Here is a 20,895-nt window from a genome sequence, read left to right as displayed (position 1 = left end):
TCGACATCTCTACAAGTAAGCCGTGTATGCGCGCGCGTATGAGTGAAAGAGGTAAAGAGATAAGATAACAAAGACTACACAAACATATGCAGTGCGTATCATTATAACTAATAGGTCGTCGCGGTTATAGTCTAGTATGCATGCAACTTCTAGTTCGCTATAACCAATGGCTCTGATACCAATCTGTTACACCCTCAAAATCCACTAACGGAGTTTTACCGTCAGAGGGTGTGAACTAACAGGATCGGAATCATTAGTTATAATCAAACCATAAAAACGTTTGAATGAAAATAAGTGCGGAAGCGTAAAAACCAAAAGACAAAAGTTGCGTCACGCAGGACGACTTAAAAACCCAAGTAATAATAGTTAAAAACATGTTTGCATATCAGAATGTTCAAAAAAACATGCATGATCCTATACCGCGCGCCCGCCTCGGCTACCTGAGAAAAACATACTAAAAGTGTCAACACGAGGTTGGTGAGTTCACAAGTTTATATAAAATAAAGCGTTTAGCGTTTTGCGTTCAGCGTTTTGCGTTACCAGATAGTGTTAAATCAATTATATATCGATAGGTAGCTAGCCTATACAACAAGTATTACTAAGTGTTCGACACCGAAGCTGACTGTTTATCAAGTGTCTTGCCACCAGGTCATCCAGACCATGGTACGTGTTAGCCAAAATTACACCCGCTCGACCTCCAGTCGAGTTTAGCGTTGGGTGGGGTTTGTCAAACCCAGTAGTACTACTCAACAGTGACTCGCTATTATCCAAATATTAACCGGTTCGATGTGTAGGACTTCAGTTGTTTCGTTTGCCACTTAGCCTTTACAAGTGATATATAATTTACTAACAAAATCTTAAATGCGTTTTCGGAGTATGTTATCTCCCCCAAGTGAAAAGCGTTTAGAACAGTTTAAAGGGGTAAGTGAAACTCACTGTATGCGAAGAATTCCCAAAATAAATCACCAAGTGATGCGCGTCACAGAAAACTCTCTCTAGCGTTCTAAAACAACAAGGAGCTTTTCTAAGTATCGGAACTAATATCGAGTCTCTAGACCCGTCACATAATTCCTAAGCACAAGATACGTTTCGTGTTTGTTTGTGAATCGTGTGTGACTTAACAAGTACATTTGTGATACGATACATGTGTGAAAAATTATTTACGTGTCATGTATTAATAATGTGCATCACTAGCAACTATTCCCCGCAGGGGCAATTTGGTCAAATTATAACAATTAACTAGCAATTATTCCCCGCAAGGGCAATTTGGTCAAAACACGACAATCAATTAGCAATTACCATGTTTCATGCAACTTTTACAAAATTCAGCAACTAATTTTTCTTATTGACAGAATTCTACTTGAAAAACTAGTCTATTCCACCGATCATAGCATCTCAATTAATTTACCAAAAATCATCACAAAAGCATGTATGTCTTAGGTTTCCAGAACATATTTTTTTCCTTAGCTTATTTAACAAGCTAATCAAAAGCCCCCCCCCCCCCAAGTTGCGACTAGAAACATTAAGGGCCCATTGGGCCTCCTATTTGGCCCAATGGTTCCTCGGTATTCAAGTCATACGCAAATGTCGGTCCAAAATTTAGTTCGGGTTTGGTTTTTCACAAGAAAACTAGTTCGAGTGCGAAAACCAGCGCGAAAACGAGTGTTTTTCAGCTTCTTTTTGTAAAATAAGAAAAACGTACTGACTCGTTGTAAAAATCCAAAATATTTTCACGGATTTCCTAGAACATGTCATATAAGTGTTTTATAAATCTTTTTCGGCTTAACGGATGCTACAATGCTCGTTTTGATGTTAACGATTGTGTTTAAACTTATAGCGTATCAATAAACGAAACCTTTTTCGTTTAAAGAGTTTTAAACGTACTGCGGCCTAAATATCAATATGTTAACCTCTACAATATATCTACAACTCGTATATGACCCCTCAGTATATATATACGGGTCATAATTAGTTTCGGTCGGTTACTCGTTTAAGCACTACGAATTAACCGATTTATCGTTTACTTGTTACGTAGTGAATATAGTATACCTCGTTTTGTCACGAATGTCACATTCTCCCCCCGTTAAGAAATTTCGTCGTCGAAATTTAATGTGTCATCGGTTTTCTTTTTAGGGAACAAGTGTGGGTATTTCTTTCGGAATTCGTCCTTTCGTTCCCAAGTATATTCGGGTCCTTGTTTTGAATTCCACCGAACTTCTACCAGAGATATTTTGTTGTGTCGTAACTGTTTGGTTTTCCCGTCCACAATTTCTACCGGTTCCTCTACGAAGTTGAGCTTTTCATTGATCTGAACATCTTCCAGTGGTACTATTGCCGTTTCCTCAGTCAAACACTTTTTTAGATTCGATACGTGAAACACATCGTGAATAGTGCTCAGTTCTAAGGGTAGTTTTAATCGGTAAGCTACGGGACCAATTTTTTGCAATAATCTCACAAGGACCAATGTATCTCGGGGCTAATTTACCAGTCTTTCCAAACCTTATAACTCCTTTCCACGGCGATACTTTTAAAAACACATTGTATCGGTCTTTCCAAACCTTATAACGGTTTTCTACGAATATCGGCATAACTCTTCTATCGGTCCCGGGTGGCTTTCAACTTTCGTTTAATCTTATAAATTTTATCGGTTGTTTCTTGAATCAAATCGGATCTTGATATTTGAGTATCACCCACCTCTGTCCAACAAAGTGGTGATCTACATTTTCGCCCATATAAGGCTTCATAAGGTGCTGCTCGTATACTGCAATGGTAACTATTATTGTAAAAGAATTCAATGAGCGGGAGGTGTTGATCCCAATTCCCTTTGAATTCCAGTACACAAGCACGAAGTAAATCTTCTAAGGTTTGGATGGTTCGTTCGGATTGACCATCGGTTTGGGGATGGTAAGCCGTACTTAGGTCGATTCGGGTTCCCAAAGCTTCTTGTACTGCTTGCCTGAAATGTGAAGTAAAGTGACTATCTCGATCAGAAATAATCGAAAGAGGTACTCCGTGTCGAGATACAATTTCATCGATGTAAATTTGAGCGAGTTTTTCGGTGGTGTAGTTGTTACGGATCGGAATAAAGTGTGCAGATTTGGTTAATCGGTCGACAATTACCCAAATCGCATTATGTCCTCAGGAGTTTTTAGGCAGATGTGTTACGAAATCCATGGTTATTTGTTCCCATTTCCACTGTGGGATTTCGGGTTGTTGTAACATTCCCGAAGGTTTTTGATATTCCGGGTTAACCATTCAAGGCTATATCCTTTTTCATGCCAAGACACCAGTAAAATTCCTTAACATCTTTATACATCTTATTAGTACCTGGATGAATAGGATATTTGGACTTGTGGGCTTCATCAAAATCAATTCACGAAGTTTTATGAAGTGTTGGAATCCAGACCCGATTTTTGTAGTAATATATTTCATCAATCTTCTTCTCAAAATTCTTTTCATTCTCGTGTAGTTCTTCCTTTTCTAACTGATCTGATTTTAAGGCTTCGTTTTGTGCAACACGAACTTGTTCGGTTAGGCTGCTTTGGACAATCATTCCGAGTGCTTGTACCCTCAACAGTTTAACTCTGTCTTTTCGGCTTAAAGCATCAGCTACTATATTGGCCTTACCCTTGTGGTATTTAATTTCATAATCATAATCATTTAACAGTTCTACCCATCTTCTTTGTCTCATATTCAGCTCCTTCTGATCAAATATGTGTTGTAGGCTTTTGTGATCAGTATAGATGGTACATTTGGTGCCGTACAAGTAATGTCTCCAGATCTTCAATGCAAAAATAACTGCTCTCAATTCCAAGTCGTGGGTTGTATAATTCTTCTCATGTATCTTTAATTGTCGGAAAGCATACGCAATTACTTTCTTTCGTTGCATCAGTACGCAACCCAAACCTTTACGAGACGCGTCACAATAGACCACCAATTCATCAGTTCCATCTGGGAGACTTAATATTGGAGCTTCACATAACTTTTGTTTTAACGTTTGGAAGGCCATTTCCTGTTCTTCTCCCCAATCATATGTTCGATCTTTCTGAGTTAGAAGGGTTAAAGGTTGAGAAATACTTGAAAAGTTTTCAATAAATCGTCGGTAATACCCGGCTAATCCCAAAAATTGGCGAATTTCTTTCAGCAATTTAGGTACTTGTCAATCTTTAATAGCCTCAATTTTACTGGGGTCTACTTGGATTCCTTGATGATTCACAACGTGTCCTATAAATTGGACTTCGTGTAGCCAGAATTCACATTTGGACAGTTTGGCGTATAGCTTTTCTTATCTCAATAATTCTAAGATTACCGGCAAATGTTGTTCGTGTTCCTCCTTACTTCTAGAATATATCAAAACGTCATCGATAAACACTATCACGAATTTGTCAAGGTAGGGTTTGCAAACTCCGTTCATAAGATCCATAAACACTACAGGTGCATTTGTCAACCCAAATGGCATAACCAAAAATTCATAGTGACCATACCGGGTTCGAAAAGCTGTTTTTGGTACGTCTTCTTCCTGAATTCTTATTTGATGATAACCCGATCTGAGATCAATTTTTGAAAAATATTTCATACCCTGAAGCTGTTCGAGGTAAGGGGTATCTATTCTTTATAGTCACTTTATTTAATTCCCGGTAATCAAAACACATCCGAAAACTTCCATCTTTCTTTTTCACAAATAACACTGGTGCTCCCCATGGTGAATAAATAGGTCGGATAAATCCCCTGTCTAGTAACTCTTGCAATTGGTTGGACAATTCTTGCATTTCAGAAGGTGAAAGTCGGTAAGGGGCCTTAGTAATTGAAACTGCTACCGGTATCAGATCAATACGGAATTCAACTTGTCGGATCGGTGGTAAACCAGGAAACTCATCGAGAAATCCATATGAATACTCGTGTACCACTGGGATGTCTTCTATTCGCTCTTCATCGGGTTCCCTAACTGTTATGCTCGCCAAGTATAATGTACAACCTTGGCGCAAATACTTTAAAGCCATAAGTTGGGATACGAGAGGCAACATTGTACCAGATTTCTCGCCTTGAACTACCATTGCCTCATCATTCGAATGAAGTATCCTAACAGTCTTATCTTTACAGGCAATTTCAGCTTTATACTTAGATAGCCACTCCATACCGACTATAACATCAAAACTTCCTATTACTACATGTGGGTCTTGTCACGCTTCGCCTGATCCATTTAGGGAAGCGCATCCCCTAGCCGGATAGGAAGTTGATGTTGCCCTTGATTTTGTCGTTTTACTATATCGGGATTCAATTTGGGGCAGTGTCTCCTAAAGTGTTTCGTACTACCGCCCTTATAACATGTCTGGAGCCTCATTGAAAATGGGGTTTGTTGATTAGATTGTTGTCGAATTGGTTGGGACTAGGTGTTTGTGGATAACGAGGTTAGGTTGTTTGAGACTGTCGGTTTGAAGTATTCATTATAGTTCAACAACTTGTGGTATAATGCCCAATCATTCCGCACTTTGACATATGGTCGTTCGACATTCACCAGTGTGATGCAAATTACAGTTTCCACACTTTGGCAACAACCCTTTGTATGCATCTTGTTTCATGTCGGAACTGGTCTTAGCATAGTTCTGAGTTGTAGGGCAGATTCGTTTATTCTGAGATTTCACTTGTGTTCTAGAGATATAACTAGTTCGTTTTAAACCGGACGATTATCCTGGTACTCTTAATACACAATTTCTTGTAAGGTCAAAGGTAATAACGCTGGCTTGTGACACAACACTTTCTAAAGTTGGGTGGGTTGTGGAATTGACTATACTTCTCACGGCTGGGGTCAGTCCCCAAATATAACGCTCAATGCGCTTGGATTCTGGAATAATTGACCATGGTACTAAACGAGTCAATTCATTGAAACGATTTGTGTAACTTAAATGATCAGCGTCTATCATTTCCAAATTCCAAAGTTCGTATTCTAATTTCAGGATCTCATTTCTTGGGCAAAAATGTTCTAATACTTTAAGTTCGGTCCAGGACATATGGTTTATAGCATCTTGTCCCCTTAATTGTATCACTGTGTTCCACCACATCAAGGAATGATCCAGAAACATAGTAGTGGCGAATTTGCCTATACGGTCCGGTGGACATTCACTAATGTTGATTACAGACTCGGTTTTCTCAATCCATTTCACCAATCCGCTAGGTCATCAGTACCACTGAAATTTATAGGTCTACACGACATAAACTTTTCATACGAACATTCTCGTGGGGAATTCGTGTTACCAGAAATATTAGTATACAGTGGGGGAGTTAATATCGTGACATTATTTGTATTCAACAGGGAAATACTATTCGTAGCTGTATTAGTGTTCGGCGGAGGTGTAGTATTAGCGGTTGTATCAGTGCTCGAAGGTTGGTTAACTGTTGTATTTGCACGTATGCCAGAAGTGACTTGCGCTACAATAGTCAGTATCACTGCTTGTAGGTGGCGAGCAATCATTTCTCCCACCTCCGCCTCAAATATAGTATTGGTTTTCTCCGGGACCATTCTATAACAATAATCATAAACACACAACTATGCCAAAGAACATATTTGTATTACACATAACTGGACTGTACATATGTAATCCAAACCCAGCGCATGGACTTAACCTGGCATCGGCCAGCTCTTAAATAGATATACTAGAATTTGTCACTATATAGAGGCTTAACCCGGTAAGGGTCAGTGCTTGTAACAAAAGTAGATTAAAAACATCCTCCATGTCAGCGCAATATGCTACTACTAGTGCTGCATGGGGTATCAAAAGACTACGTATAACAAACTATACTACTTTTATTTATATTTATCCATATGTATATAATACAATAACCACACACAAACAACCATTTAGGCTGCAATAATTGCTTGACAACCGCATAACTTGGTTGTCACTATGTCCAAGAGCCGTCAATAATGAGTATCGGATCAATGTAAGTTCATCACTACCTGTTGTATATCCAGCATGTAATCATATAGCTCACGTCTTCTCTATATGTTGGTGATTGTAGCTATTAGGTGCTTTAGTATCTGATTAGTTAATACAGCTAACCAGGCTGGGTCGGCTAAATGGGGAGGTTCTGGATTAAGTACAAGTATACTCCATGTAAGGAAAGGTATCTTGGTAACATAGATACTGAAGGTTCTTCCCCTATGATAAGTCAATATGGGTGGGGAAGCCATACTATCAGGTGACGGTACACACGTACGGTCAGTCTGACTAGCTCTATGAGTGGGTGCAGTCACGGGGGTATGATGTGATGATGGTGTGGGAGATCTAGGAGTTCTAGTAGTAAGTATTGGTGAATCCTACCTCATGATTAGGTGATGTTCTAGGGGAATAATTGTCTCATCTATAGCCTGATAGGTAAGGCTTATCAATGGCGCCTCATATGGATTCACCTCATTTTTCTCATTTCCATCTGTTCTACATATTTGTTCTCCTCTGAGTGTTTTTCTGGTTCTTCCTTCTCAAGAGATAGTGTTGGTACTTGATTAGTTGCATCATATTTGGTTCTCGGCATCCCTCTTTACAAAGGTTACTATAATAATAACAATTCTTGATAACATTAATTCTAATAATGTATAATATTAATTACAATTTAGTACTTACACGTATTCGCACACATTAGAATAGATAATCCTTTATATAGATTTATAATTATTTAATATTATATTTTATACACATATGTTGTTGTTTTTACCTATTAGATTGTTCAACGACTCCTTCTCGAATTCTCTCATACAAACAAGTCCGTTATTACGTTCCGGACCATAACAACCCACTTGTCCATTCAAGTTCATCACGAGAATTGCCTGTATATATTATTTAATATTATTTTATTCCCAGAGCTAATCGAGCCTAAGGTTATCTTAGGGTATCCTAAGGGACATCCTAATTCTTTATAACCAATGGCTCTGATACCAACTTCTGTCACACCCCGATTAGGTAGTTACGGAAGCGTAATACGGGAATGTAACAGATAACACTGGTATCAATCACATTGTTTATAAAGAGATTCAACAACTAATTTACATCATATTACATTGGTAGGTACTATGTTTACAAACTAGATGAAAAACACATAACCAGTTCTTGGTTCCTTATTCATTAGTACGTATTTGCATCTATTCACAGCTATTCAACTTTCCTTCTAACACCAAGCACGTAAGCAAATCATTCCAACTTCGGCTTACCTGAAAAGCATGTTAAAACGGGTCAACTACATCTAGTTGGTGAGTTTCAAGTTTCACAAGTACGAACAAAATCAGTATACGAGTTCGTAAAGTTCACAATACGTATGTATATAAGTATGTGTATGATGCATTATACTAAGCCACAAGTGAACCCAAGACAGCTCGCACTGCATGGCCACCCTTGCCCATGTACTCCCGTTGGCATTTAACAGCCACTTTGCCCCAAGTATGTACTATGTCTAACACCACATAGCAGAATGTAATAAGTATAAATGACAATGTGCACCTGCGTAAACAAGTATATCCGGCATACCCCACCGGCGCCTTCAGTTGGGTTTGTCAAACCGATAGTACTATCCACACGTCACTGGCACGAAGTTAATCACTTGTGTTTGTGGGGACTTTCAAGTGTTAGTACTTAGATAATTCACATCACCACACGTTTTCAAGTATATAAATATATGTAAACATGCTTTCCACCCCAAAAGTTCGTAAAACATTTTAGAAAGTGGGGTCGTGAAACTCACCTTATTGTAGTTCGAGCAGGTAATATACGTCAATAAGTGTTATGCCTCGATTATAACTCGTATCCTATAATCGGTATCGTACTGTTAATACTAGTACAGTGTTTAAACCAAATTGGGCTGTATAACTAGTATGGTTATAGTTGTTAGGCCCAAAACATGACCATAGTCTTAGATTGTGACGTTGTATACTGTGAAATACTTAAAATCAGATTTGGCTCAGTTTCACCATTTTCTGAGCCTAGTCAAGTTGATCGTTTACGCATTTCGGGAATAGGTAAGATCATAAAAAATTTAAGTAAACATATTGATTGATAAAATGATTTAATTTATAAAAGAATTTTAAGGTTTCGGTATCTGGATTGATCGCAATGTTCGTTTCCATTTTCACACGGGTTTGATTATACAAGACGCGTACAATCCACCCGAATTGTCCGGAATTCTCGTAAAAGTTCGTTTTTATCAATTTTCATCCAAAAATACAATATTTGACCACTTTTGATATTTTGACGTACCAGTCAGTCCGTTAAACATCAAACTGCCGGTTTCGTTAAAACAATACTAATTTAAATCTTTGATTAATCATAACTAAATATGTACTTATATATAAATTATGTAAATTTTGTAAAAATACATTAAAATATGGAGAATTTAATAAAAATATTTTCAGAAATTTTATGATTAATTATTTATTTATAAAAATTCATTTAATAGGTTATAATCGTGTAATAAATGGCCCGTTTATATCAAACGACCTCCGAAAAATCCGATAATTTTTACAAATGGCCTAAATGTTATTACATAGCTCCTGCAAAATCTCCAGAACCTAAATCTATTGACAAAATGCCTTTTTGTGCGTTTTTCGGCTGTTAAAATTCGGTTAAATAATAATTGCACAAACCATACTTAGGCATTTCTAATGATCCCCAAACTTTACCAGTGATCTTACCATCACATATTAATCTCCAAAACCAAATTTCATAATTTTTCCAACATGTTTAGCTATTTTCCCAAATAAACGCTCATAAACGGAAATAAATTCACTAAATATTCTCCGTTTATCGAAAAATTACCAAATTTGAACAGGGACTCATTTATATGATCCCTAATGTTCCTAAAAATTTTAACAAGCTAACAACAAGCACGTCACAACGTAATACTAAACAGCCCTTAAACGAGTGTTACGGGTTTACCTTGTCGGTTTTCGATGAGTTTTGCTAGCTTAAACGAATTTCCGGGTCTCGGGTTGCAAACTCAGTGTATCTAAATATCATGTAACATCAAACCAAGCATAAATCATCCATTGAACAGCCTTGTTAACTAGGGTTTCGGTTTTGGTATCAAACCGAACTTTCAAACCGTAAAAACGTTGTATTCATGTTCTAATCCGTGTTTTTGACCAAAAATCAATATGTTTCTGCTTTTAGACATGTTTAACATCAAAATATTATTTTTCTTGATTTTTATGGTTTTTGGATGGTTAACATGTTTAATACTAATCAAGAACTAATTTTCTATGTTTAAATCTTACTAAACAAGCTTGAAATCTTCATGAATTTAATGTTTACCTTTAGGGTTTTGGACAAGAAATGAAGATGATCAGCTGGTTATTGAGTTGTTTGGTGTTTGGAATAAGAAAATATCTTTTTCCTTAGCTTATTTAACAAGCTAATCAAAAGGGGTCCCCCCCAAGTTGCGACCAGAAACATTAAGGGCCCATTGGGCCTCCTATTTGGCCCAATGGTTCCTCGGTATTCATGCCATAGGCAAATGTCGGTCCAAAATTTAGTTCAGGTTTGGTTTTTCACAAGAAAAACTAGTTCGAGTGCGAAAACCAGCACGAAAACGAGTGTTTTTCAGCTTCTTTTTGTAAAATAAGAAAAAATGTACTGACTCGTTGTAAAAATCCAAAATATTTTCACGGATTTCCTAGAACATGTCATATAAATGTTTTATAAATCTTTTTCGGCTTAACGGATGCTACAATGCTCGTTTTGATGTTAACGATTGTGTTTAAACTTATAGCGTATCAATAAACGAAACCTTTTTCGTTTAAAGAGTTTTTAAACGTACTGGGGCCTAAATTGTTGGTACATAAATGTCAGTAGTTCATAGTCTAGCGTTTGTAATCGAGTCTGTAATGTAATTATGTTTAAGTTTATGTTTATGTATGTAAGCGAAGTTGTCAACAAGTTTGCTTAGGCGAACTTGCTGAACAAGCGAAGTTGTCGACAAGTTCGCCTAGGCGAACTTGTTGAACGAGCGAAGTTATGGACAACTTCGCCTGAACATATCGGGCGAAGTTGTCGTGTCTATATATACTGTAGCCGACGGTTTGTTTAGGTGACGAGAGAGGAGTCAGTTGTTGAGTTCAGTGAACGTGTCGAGAGTCTGTAATAGACGTGTTTCAAGTTATAATATATAACGTGTTCGTTTGTATCGCGTGTGATTGTTTTACGTATTCTACGCTCGTAACTACCTACGCAGGGATTCCGCACCTACGTAGATAGCGATATCCCGTGTAAGATCCGTCCGGGAACCTACAATTGGTATCAGAGCATTGGCTCGATTGTGTGGTTCTGGATTTCATGCGGGTGTAGAAAACATCTCGTTTGACCTATTCGCGGGACGCGTTTGCGTTGATATTGTGTTATACTCACCTTATACAGTCATATTCAAGCCGTCACACCGACCGGAAACTGCTAAATCGTTGAAAACAGATCTGAATATTTTCAGTGTTCTTCGGGCGAAGTTGTTGTTCTTCAGGCGAAGTTGCCGACGCTGGAAGTAGGGTTTCGGCGAAGATATAAGGTTGAGCGAAGTTAACCACAACTTCGCCTACCTCATAAGTTCGCCTAAGCGAAGTTATCCACAACTTCGCTTACCTCCTAAGTTCGCTTACCTTAAGCGAAGTTATTCTCAACTTCGCCAAGTCACGCGAATTTAAGGATTTTCCAGCGAAGTTATCACCTAAGCGAAGTTATCCTTAACTTCGCCTATAGTACTGTTTGGAAGAATTTTTGTTTTTTTCGGGTTTTCTTGTTTTCGAGAAGATGTCGCCGATTAACATCTCAGAGTTAGTCAAAATGGAAGTTGAAGCGGGGTCGGCTACTAAGGCCCCAAGGTTGATGAAAGGAACCGACTTTGTGGCGTGGAAGGATAGATTCATTCAGTATATTAAATACCAGGATACAAAGATGTGGGTGTGCATCCAGGATGGATATATTCCACCAACAATGGAATACGAAGGTCGGGATGTGATAAAGAAGTACAGCAAGATGGAGGAAGAAGAGAAGAAGATGTATGAGGCCGAGAGCAAGGCCCATGCTGCAATTACTATGGCTCTTCCTCAAGAGATTCTCCATACATTCCGGAAGTACACTTCTGCACGAGAGCTTTGGGATGCTCTTGAGAATAGATTCGAAGGGAACGTGGGTATTCGTGCCTCGAAGATTAAGCTGTTAAAGACCCAGTTCTCTGTTTTCAAGTATATGAAGAACGAATCGCTCGATGATATTATCACCCGATATTATCATCTAATGACAGAGCTGAACAACTATTCTATTGCTTACAGAGAGGAGGAAATAGTTGAGAAGCTTCTCGATGCTCTCCCACCGAAGTGGGAAATGTACACTGTTCTAATGAGGGAAGACAAAGACTTTCCTAATTATGACTTGGAGACAGCAGTAAACAAGCTCAGAACCTTTGAGCTTAATATGGTTCGTAAAGAGACACCAACGGATCAGGTTCAAGACCCTGGTATGTATGGTGCCAAAGTTAACTCAGGCTCAAGTTCGAAGTCTGAATCTGCTGCTTACTACTCCAAAGGAGAGTCAGGTTCTAACTCTTCTCATGAAGGAAATGTGTCAGTAAACATGAACGGTGATGTTTGCTTTGTTGCTGGAGGATCAAGTGCTTCGAAACCTCAAGCATCCAAGAGTAGTTTCTCTCCCAGTGCTTCAAGCAATAACTACTCTAAGATGCCAATGAGTGTCAAATCTGCTGAAGAGCAGTTTGCACTCTATGCATCTTTTATTGCTTCTTACGAGAACTACATACAAGGGAAGATTGTGGACCCTGCTGCTTTGGAAGAAGACTATGACCAGATCGATCCTGATGATCTGGAGGAGATGGATCTGCAGTGGCAGATGGCGATGATAGTCAGAAAAGTGAAGCGTTTCATGAAGAAGACTGGCAGAAAGTTCGTAGGTGGAAAGCCAGGATTTGATAAGTCAAGGGTGAGGTGTTACAATTGTCAACAAAATGGACACTTTGCAAAGGAGTGCACTAATGCACGTGTAGAACGTAGTCAGGGGAGGACTACACAGCAAAGTGGAAATAACAATGGGAATAATGCCATGATGTCTGATGCTGGTGAATACAACTGGAACATGTTCTCTGGAGAACTCTTTGAGCAGGCACACATGGCGAAGGTTGTAGCTGAAGAATGTATGAAAGCTGCTGAAAATGAAAAAGCTTTCATGGCTAATGACCAGAACTCCGAGGTATGTACTAAACCTATCTGTACTAAATGTGAGAACTTGTCTGAACAGCTTGCTACAATTACTGATCAGTATGTTAAGTTGAATGCCGAATTTAAAAACTTTGAAAGAAGATCATCACTTCACAAAGACAAGAGAAAATAATTATAAAATAAAAATTAAAGCTTGTGAAAAAGACGTTAAAAGTTTAAAAACAAAATTAGCTGAGAAAATTGATGTGATCGATCTAAGCTACGAGGTTTTAGAAGAGAAAACCAAGTTAATCGCTGAGAAAGAAAAACAGATTGCTGATCACCAGGTAAAAGTGGTGGAACTAAATAGGAAACTGGAGCAATTCCGGAATTCCTCTGCTATTCTTGATCACCTCATTAGTGATCAAGGTTCCTCACCTAAGAGGGGAGGAATTGGTTACCATGAGGTTCCACCACCTTATAACCATAATTATACTTTCAATCCTAGTGTTCATGAATCTGTTAATTTTGTAGCTGATCAGACAGGTCCTGCTAAGGAAACTGGTAAAGTACCGGAAATTAGTAAAGGCGAAACAAGTTCGCCTGTCTCAAAAGTTAAAATTTCTATTTCAAGTCCAGTCTCATCTGATTCGGATAAGTCATCCGAGTCGGGTAAGACAAAAGAGAAGGAAGTGTTACCCACTAGTGGAGAAAAAGTTAATTCAACTAAAAGGAGTACTCCACTCAACCCATATGTCCCACCTTATGTGAGACGTACGGTTGGTAATACTGCCTCCACATCTAAAACATCTGCTGAAAAGAAAGCTGAACATAGGTGTTGTTTTAGATGTAATCAAACAGGGCACCTTGTTGCTGATTGCCCTCTGAAGCAGCGTTTCAGAGAGGTGAGGCCCTCGAAAACTGAGACTAAGGTTTTTGGTAATCGTTTAAATGTTAAAAATGAAAACCATTCAAATTTGAGAGATAATACAGGTTTTCAAAGAAACACATCTCGTTTTTACACTACTAATAACCAAACCAAATGCTATAATTCTTTTGATTCTCTTAATGTTCGTCGGTTTGGTTGGCCTCACTATCAGTCTCCAAGGAGGTATCCTGTTAGGACTCGAGGAAATTTATCTAACGCTAATTTTGGTCAGCCAAGGTGTGTGAGTTCTGTTAAGAAGGTTAATCGACCCAAGACCAAGAGGTCTTGGGTCCCCAAATTTTAATAATCTCTTTTGTTTGTGCAGGAACAGTTGAACAGGGCTTCCAATAATCTTTGGGTTGTGGACAGCGGCTGTTCCCGGCACATGACTGGTAACAAGGATTTGTTACAAGATTTAAAACCTGTTCAAGGAGCAAGAGTCAGTTTTGCCGGTGAGAGTGGAGGCAAAATAACAGGAAGGGGTGACATTAGAAAATGTGAACTTTGTTGAAGAACTGAAGCACAATCTGCTGAGTGTGTCGCAGATTTGTGATAAAGATTATACCGTACACTTCACGAAGACTGATGCGATTGTGTTGAAGCCTGGTTTTCAAATACCAGAGGAGTGGATAGTAATGAAGGCTCCACGTGATCGAAATACGTATATGATGGATTTAAGTTCAACTGAAATGTCAACGGAAGAATCGTGCCTTTTGACGAAAGCAAGCGAATCGGAATCTGAACTGTGGCACAGGAGAATGGGGCACATTCATCTTCGGAAGATGAACCATATTGTCAGACATGGGCTTGTGTTGGGTGTTCCCTTAAAAAGTTTCAATTTTGAAGACAAATGTCTTGCGTGCAAAAAGGGAAAGCAGCACAAGAAGTCCCATCTCACCAAGAAAGTAAATTCAATTGCCAGTACACTAGAGCTGCTTCACATGGATCTCTTCGGTCCTGTGAATGTAAGAAGTCTAGGTGGTACAACTTATTGCTTGGTGATCACTGATGACTACTCACGATACTCGTGGGTATACTTCCTGAAATCAAAGGACGAAACGGCTCAAATGGTGAAGAATCTGATTACCAAAGTTGAGAACATTATGGATAAACGAGTGAAGTTCATCAGAAGTGACAATGGTTCCGAGTTTAAAAATTTTGAAATGGAGATCTTCTGTCTGTCAAGAGGGATTGAACACCAATTCAGTGCTCCGTATACTCCGCAACAGAATGGAGTGGCTGAAAGGAAGAATAGAACTTTAATTGAAGGAGCCAGAACTATGCTGGCTGATTCGAAGCTTCCGGTGGTGTTCTGGGCTGAAGCTGTTTCTACAGCTTGCTATGTACTGAATAGAGTTTTTAACGGTAAAAAGACTTAATAAAACATGCTACGAGCTTATGCATGGGAGAAAGCCCAATTTGTGTGGACTTGAAGCTTTCGGGTCCCCGTGTTCAATTTTAAAGGCACATTCAAAGTTTGGTGAAGCAGCCGATGAAGGAATCTTAGTCGGCTATGAAGTTGGGACTCCCAACAGGCGTGTCTTTAATACAACGAACGGCAAGGTTGAGGTGGTATGTAACACCGACATTACGAGTTACAGATCGCCAAGACCGAGCATCGGACCTCCTGGGATTTTTGACTATGATAGGCTCTTCAAGTCTTTTAACATACCTGATTTGTTTTGTACAGAAGAAGAAGAACGTGTTGCTACGAAGATGATTCTAGATGAGGAGGAAAATTTGGCACATAGACAGCTATTTGATGATTGTCAACCTTCCTCATCAAATTCTATCGGTTCCCCTGCTGTCTCTCCTGAAGAAGAGTTTATCAATCCATTTCACTCTCAGCAAGAAACAACCATTGATGAGCTCTCTTCTAATTTAGAAGATAATTTGCATGTCGGTGCTGTTCCGACCACGAGAATTCACATAGATCACCCTTTGGAGAATGTTATAGGTGATGTGTCCTCCGGTGTACAAACCAGAAGTAGCTTGAATGAGCACACCTGTGTTTATACAAGCATTAAGGAAACGGGTATAATGAACGAATGTTTGTACTCATGCTTTATTAGCCAGATTGAACCGAAAAATTATCAAATGGCTCTTAAGGACAGCTCGTGGGTCGAGGCCATGCAAGAAGAGTTGGCTCAATTTAAGAAGATGGAAGTTTGGACTTTGGTTGAAAAACCAAGGAATGTGCATGCAATAGGCACAAAATGGGTGTTTAAGTGCAAGAGAGATGAAAAGGGGATTATTATAAGAAACAAGGCGAGGCTGGTCGTTAAAGGTTTTAATCAGCAAGAGGGGATAGATTATAATGAAGTGTTCGCTCCGGTGGCCAGGTTGGAAGCGATAAGATTGTTTTTGGCGTTTGATGCTTTTAAGAAGATGAAAGTGTTTCAGTTGGACGTGAAGAGTGCGTTCCTCAATGGGAAAGTTGATGAGGTTGTGTATGTTGAGCAACCTCCGGGTTTTCCTAACCCAGACTTTCCTGATCACGTGTACAAGTTGAGCAAGGCGCTGTATGGATTACATCAGGCACCTCGTGCCTGGTATTCAACGTTATCGGACTACTTGCTAGAGAATGGTTTTGAAAGGGGTTTGATTGACAGCACACTGTTTGTGAAGAGAGATGGAAGTGACTTCCTGCTAGTTCAAGTCTACGTGGATGACATCATATTTGCTGCATCAAGAGTCTCCATGTGTCAGGAATTTGAGGCCGTCATGAAGAAAAGATTTGAGATGAGTGCTATGGGTGAACTAACGTTCTTTTTAGGGTTGCGGGTTGATCAAGAGAAGGATGGGATGTTCATTCATCAAACAAAATATGTTCATGATGTCCTCAAGCGCTTCAAGATGGAGGACTGTTCTCCATTTGACACTCCAATTTGCGTCAACCACAAGTTGGGAGCTGAAATAGACGGTGACGCAGATGTGGACCCAACTCAGTATCGGGCTATAATAGGTTTTTTGATGTATTTGACTGCTTCTAGGCCTGATATAATGTTTGCTGATTGTCTTTGTGCTCGTTTTCAGGCAAACCCAAAGGCATCTCACATGAAGGGTGTGAAGAGGATTTTGCGGTATCTCAAAGGCAAGCTGAAGCTAGGGTTGTGGTACCCGAAGGGAGGAGACGTGGAACTGGTTGCTTATACAGATTCTGATTATGGAGGGTGCAATCAGAGTCGGAAGTCGACAACAGGAGGATGTCAGTTTCTCGGTGGAAGATTAGTTTCCTGGCAGTGCAAGAAACAGACATCAGTCGCAATCTCTACGTGCGAAGCTGAATATATGGCAGCATCCAACTGCTGCTCTCAGGTTTTGTGGATTCAGCAACAATTGCGCGACTATGGTCTGAATTTCTTACTCACTCCTATTTTTATTGATAACACTGCTGCCATCTCAGTAATTAACAATCCCGTGAAACATAGTAAAACTAAACATATTGATATACGTCATCATTTCATACGGGATTGTGCTGAGAAGAAACTGATTAAGGTCGAAAAGGTCGATACGCTAGAAAATTTCGCTGATTTATTTACAAAAGCGTTTGATAAATCCAGATTTCAAAACCTAATTGAGCTGAACGGGATGATCAATCCCGAGTAACCATGTTTTTTGTCTTTATTAAAAAAAAAAAAAAAAAAAAAAAAAAAAAAAAAAAAAAAAAAACGTCACTATTGCTTAAAATTAGTCGGTTACCTCAGTTTGATGGACATATCCTCGGATATGTTTTGGTCCTCGTTTCTACTTGTAGAGAATGAGGGTCGCCATTAACCAGATGACTGAAAGTGACCGGGGCGGTTATGATGTGTTTTCTTTCTGTCGCTGAAAATTAGTCGGTCATACTTAGTTAGAATGACACATACTTGTATGTGGTCGGTCCAGTTGATCCATTGGATCTTCAGGATTGCCGTTTACCTGAAGACTTTGACGTGATCGGGGCGATTGAAGTCAAAATTTCTTGAGGGAAATGAAATTACTTTTCAAGTCTAATACTTCGTAAGAAGTTCATTTGCTATGTTTAACAGGAAATTGATCCAACCTTGGAAAATGATGTTTATACTAATTTTGTGTGCTTAACTAGTGAAGTTCTTAAGCTTAAAAGGCATTAGAACAGTCATTGTATGTCAAGGTAAATTCTTAATGGTGTGTAAAAGTATATGTGATACAAACTAAATATACTTGATTTTACGTGGAAACTACTTAAGAGTTTTTCATGTCTTCGTTTATATCCTTCCGCATGATAGGCAAAAAAGTGATTACCCAGTCATACACGAGCCCGTAAGTGTTCTGATTCCCGTGAAGAAGGCGTTTCAAGACACTGCAGTGATCCAGATTCGGGACTTGCAGTTGTTTATTACTCTGAAGTCTATAAGTACGTTTGAAAAAAAATAATAAAAAAATAAAAAAAAATAATAATAAAAAAAATTTAGTACTTATGAGTTATTGTAACATTCGAGAGTTCAAGATATCGAGACTTCTCAATCATGGAGTAAGAATGAGTACGGGAAGCAGACAAAGAATACTTACAAGTTAATCAGACACTATGGGTCGAAGTCAATTCGGGGTGACTTGGGGAAAGCCAAATACGCTTTGAGAATAGATAGGAGGCATCTTAATCTCTGAGTTGTTGCCCACTTATTTTTTGAGCTTAATTGAACTTAACTCGTATCACAGAAACGATGAAAACCATTTTAATTTATTTACATGTGTACAACCTGTTTCTCTATGTCATAATACATCTAAACACGGATCTATGTGACAGTCACGGAGTTAGTATGATTCCTGTTAGGATCTTTTCTAAAACATGGTGGTCCCTGACTAGACTGAAATTTGATCCCTTATTCGTTAAATTTTTATAAGCTTTTCTTAGTTTTGTAGTTGTTTTAATTTTTAACTGGTTACTTAGAATTGATCATGTCGTTTATTTCTTAAAGGGAAGTTTTAAAGAGCTAATTCAAATTGTTCAAAATTATAAGAAATGATCAAGACTATTCAACGCCTAGTGGAAGCAAATCAACTGCAGGCATCCCTCCAGGCTGAGCACGGGAAAGTTATAGATGCCTTGAAGGTGTTCTTGGCATCTCAGGGGGAGATGAGCTGTAGAGGAGATGAGCTGAGGACCAAAAGAAGAGAAGACCGAGACGATGATCCCAATGCATCGAAAGATGCAGGTGGTGAGTTGCCAAGAACTACTATAGCTCTTGGGGCTTCCACAGCTGAGGGGGAGTCTGCAGCTGGTGATGATGTGGTTGCTGCTGGTGATGATGTGGTTGCTGTTGGTGATGATGTGGATGTGGTTGAAGATGTTGAGATTGTTGATGATATGATTGATGCGCTGAAAGAGATAGACGATATGTTAGAGGATGATGAGTTGATAAATGAAGATGATGTTCTGCCAATCGATGAGATCGAAAAGATTGGTGCAGAAATTGTGGTTGAGAATGTGATAGAAGAAGGAGAGATTGTTGAAGAAAATGTAGAGCATGAGATCCCTGTGGTTGAACAGTCGACTATATGTGAAGATGCTGCGGTTGACAACACTGAGTGGGAAGATCAGCCAAACTGGAAGGAAGGCTGCGCTCAGTGGTTTGTAAAGACGAAGAAGCCAGCAGTACCGACGATGTTCAAAAAGTCGTATAATATAAAGGGATATGCAGAATCAAAGAAGGGAATCATATGCTGGTTGTACGATGAAGATTTGAAACTATTTGTGATCAAACGTTACGACGGCATTCAGTACTTCAAGAAGATGTTAAGATCCCTGAATACCTTACCGGAGTGTGAGGTGAAAGACTTAGCAAGACTGGGGCTGATAAACAGAAGTGATGATAACATGGCGAGAGTAATTGAGAAAATTGTTTGGAAGGAGGCCATTAAAGATAAAAAGTTTGAACTTCTGAAGCCTCAGAAAGGGAAGTTAGTAGAAGACAAAGATAGAGGGATGAGGGCAGACGGCAAACCATGGATGGTTATGAAGTATAAACCAGTCCGTCATTTAAAAGAAGTGCCGATGAAGGTGATGCCCAAGAACGTCTTGAAAGACTTGAAATGGTGGTACGTGGATTGTGAAACTGCTGAAGCGGTCATGGAGGATGAAGATGAGCAAGAGATCATGAGAGTGTATGATCCTATGCACTTAGTCAATCTGTCTCAAGCTGACTTGCAGGTACTACATGCTAAGAAGATTTTCTACATTCCTGCTTGGAAAGAGGAAGCTAAGAAGTACCAGAAGTTGGTTTCTGTATGTGTTAGACAGGGAGTGCATGCTTGAAGAGATGAAGAGAGAAGACGAGAGATTACAAGACACAAGCTTTGAAGATCAAGATATGAAGCTACTGCCAAGGGGGAGTCTGTTGGTACATAAATGTCAGTAGTTCATAGTCTAGCGTTTGTAATCGAGTCTGTAATGTAATTATGTTTAGTTTATGTTTATGTATGTAAGCGAAGTTGTCAACAAGTTCGCTTAGGCGAACTTGTTGAACAAGCGAAGTTGTCGACAAGTTCGCCTAGGCGAACTTGTTGAACGAGCGAAGTTATGGACAACTTCGCCTGAACATATCGGGCGAAGTTGTCGTGTCTATATATACTGTAGCCGACGGTTTGTTTAGGTGACGAGAGAGGAGTCAGTTGTTGAGTTCAGTGAACGTGTCGAGTGTCTGTAATAGACGTGTTTCAAGTTATAATATATAACGTGTTCGTTTGTATCGCGTGTGATTGTTTTACGTATTCTACGCTCGTAACTACCTACGCAGGGATTCCGCACCTACGTAGATAGCGATAT

Source organism: Bidens hawaiensis, unplaced genomic scaffold, assembly GCF_021521415.1.
Source record: "Bidens hawaiensis isolate Kalapana, Puna unplaced genomic scaffold, B.hawaiensis_p1.1 tig00038073_1, whole genome shotgun sequence".
NCBI classification, from domain to species: Eukaryota; Viridiplantae; Streptophyta; class Magnoliopsida; order Asterales; family Asteraceae; genus Bidens; species Bidens hawaiensis.
This window is presented reverse-complemented; position numbering follows the sequence as displayed.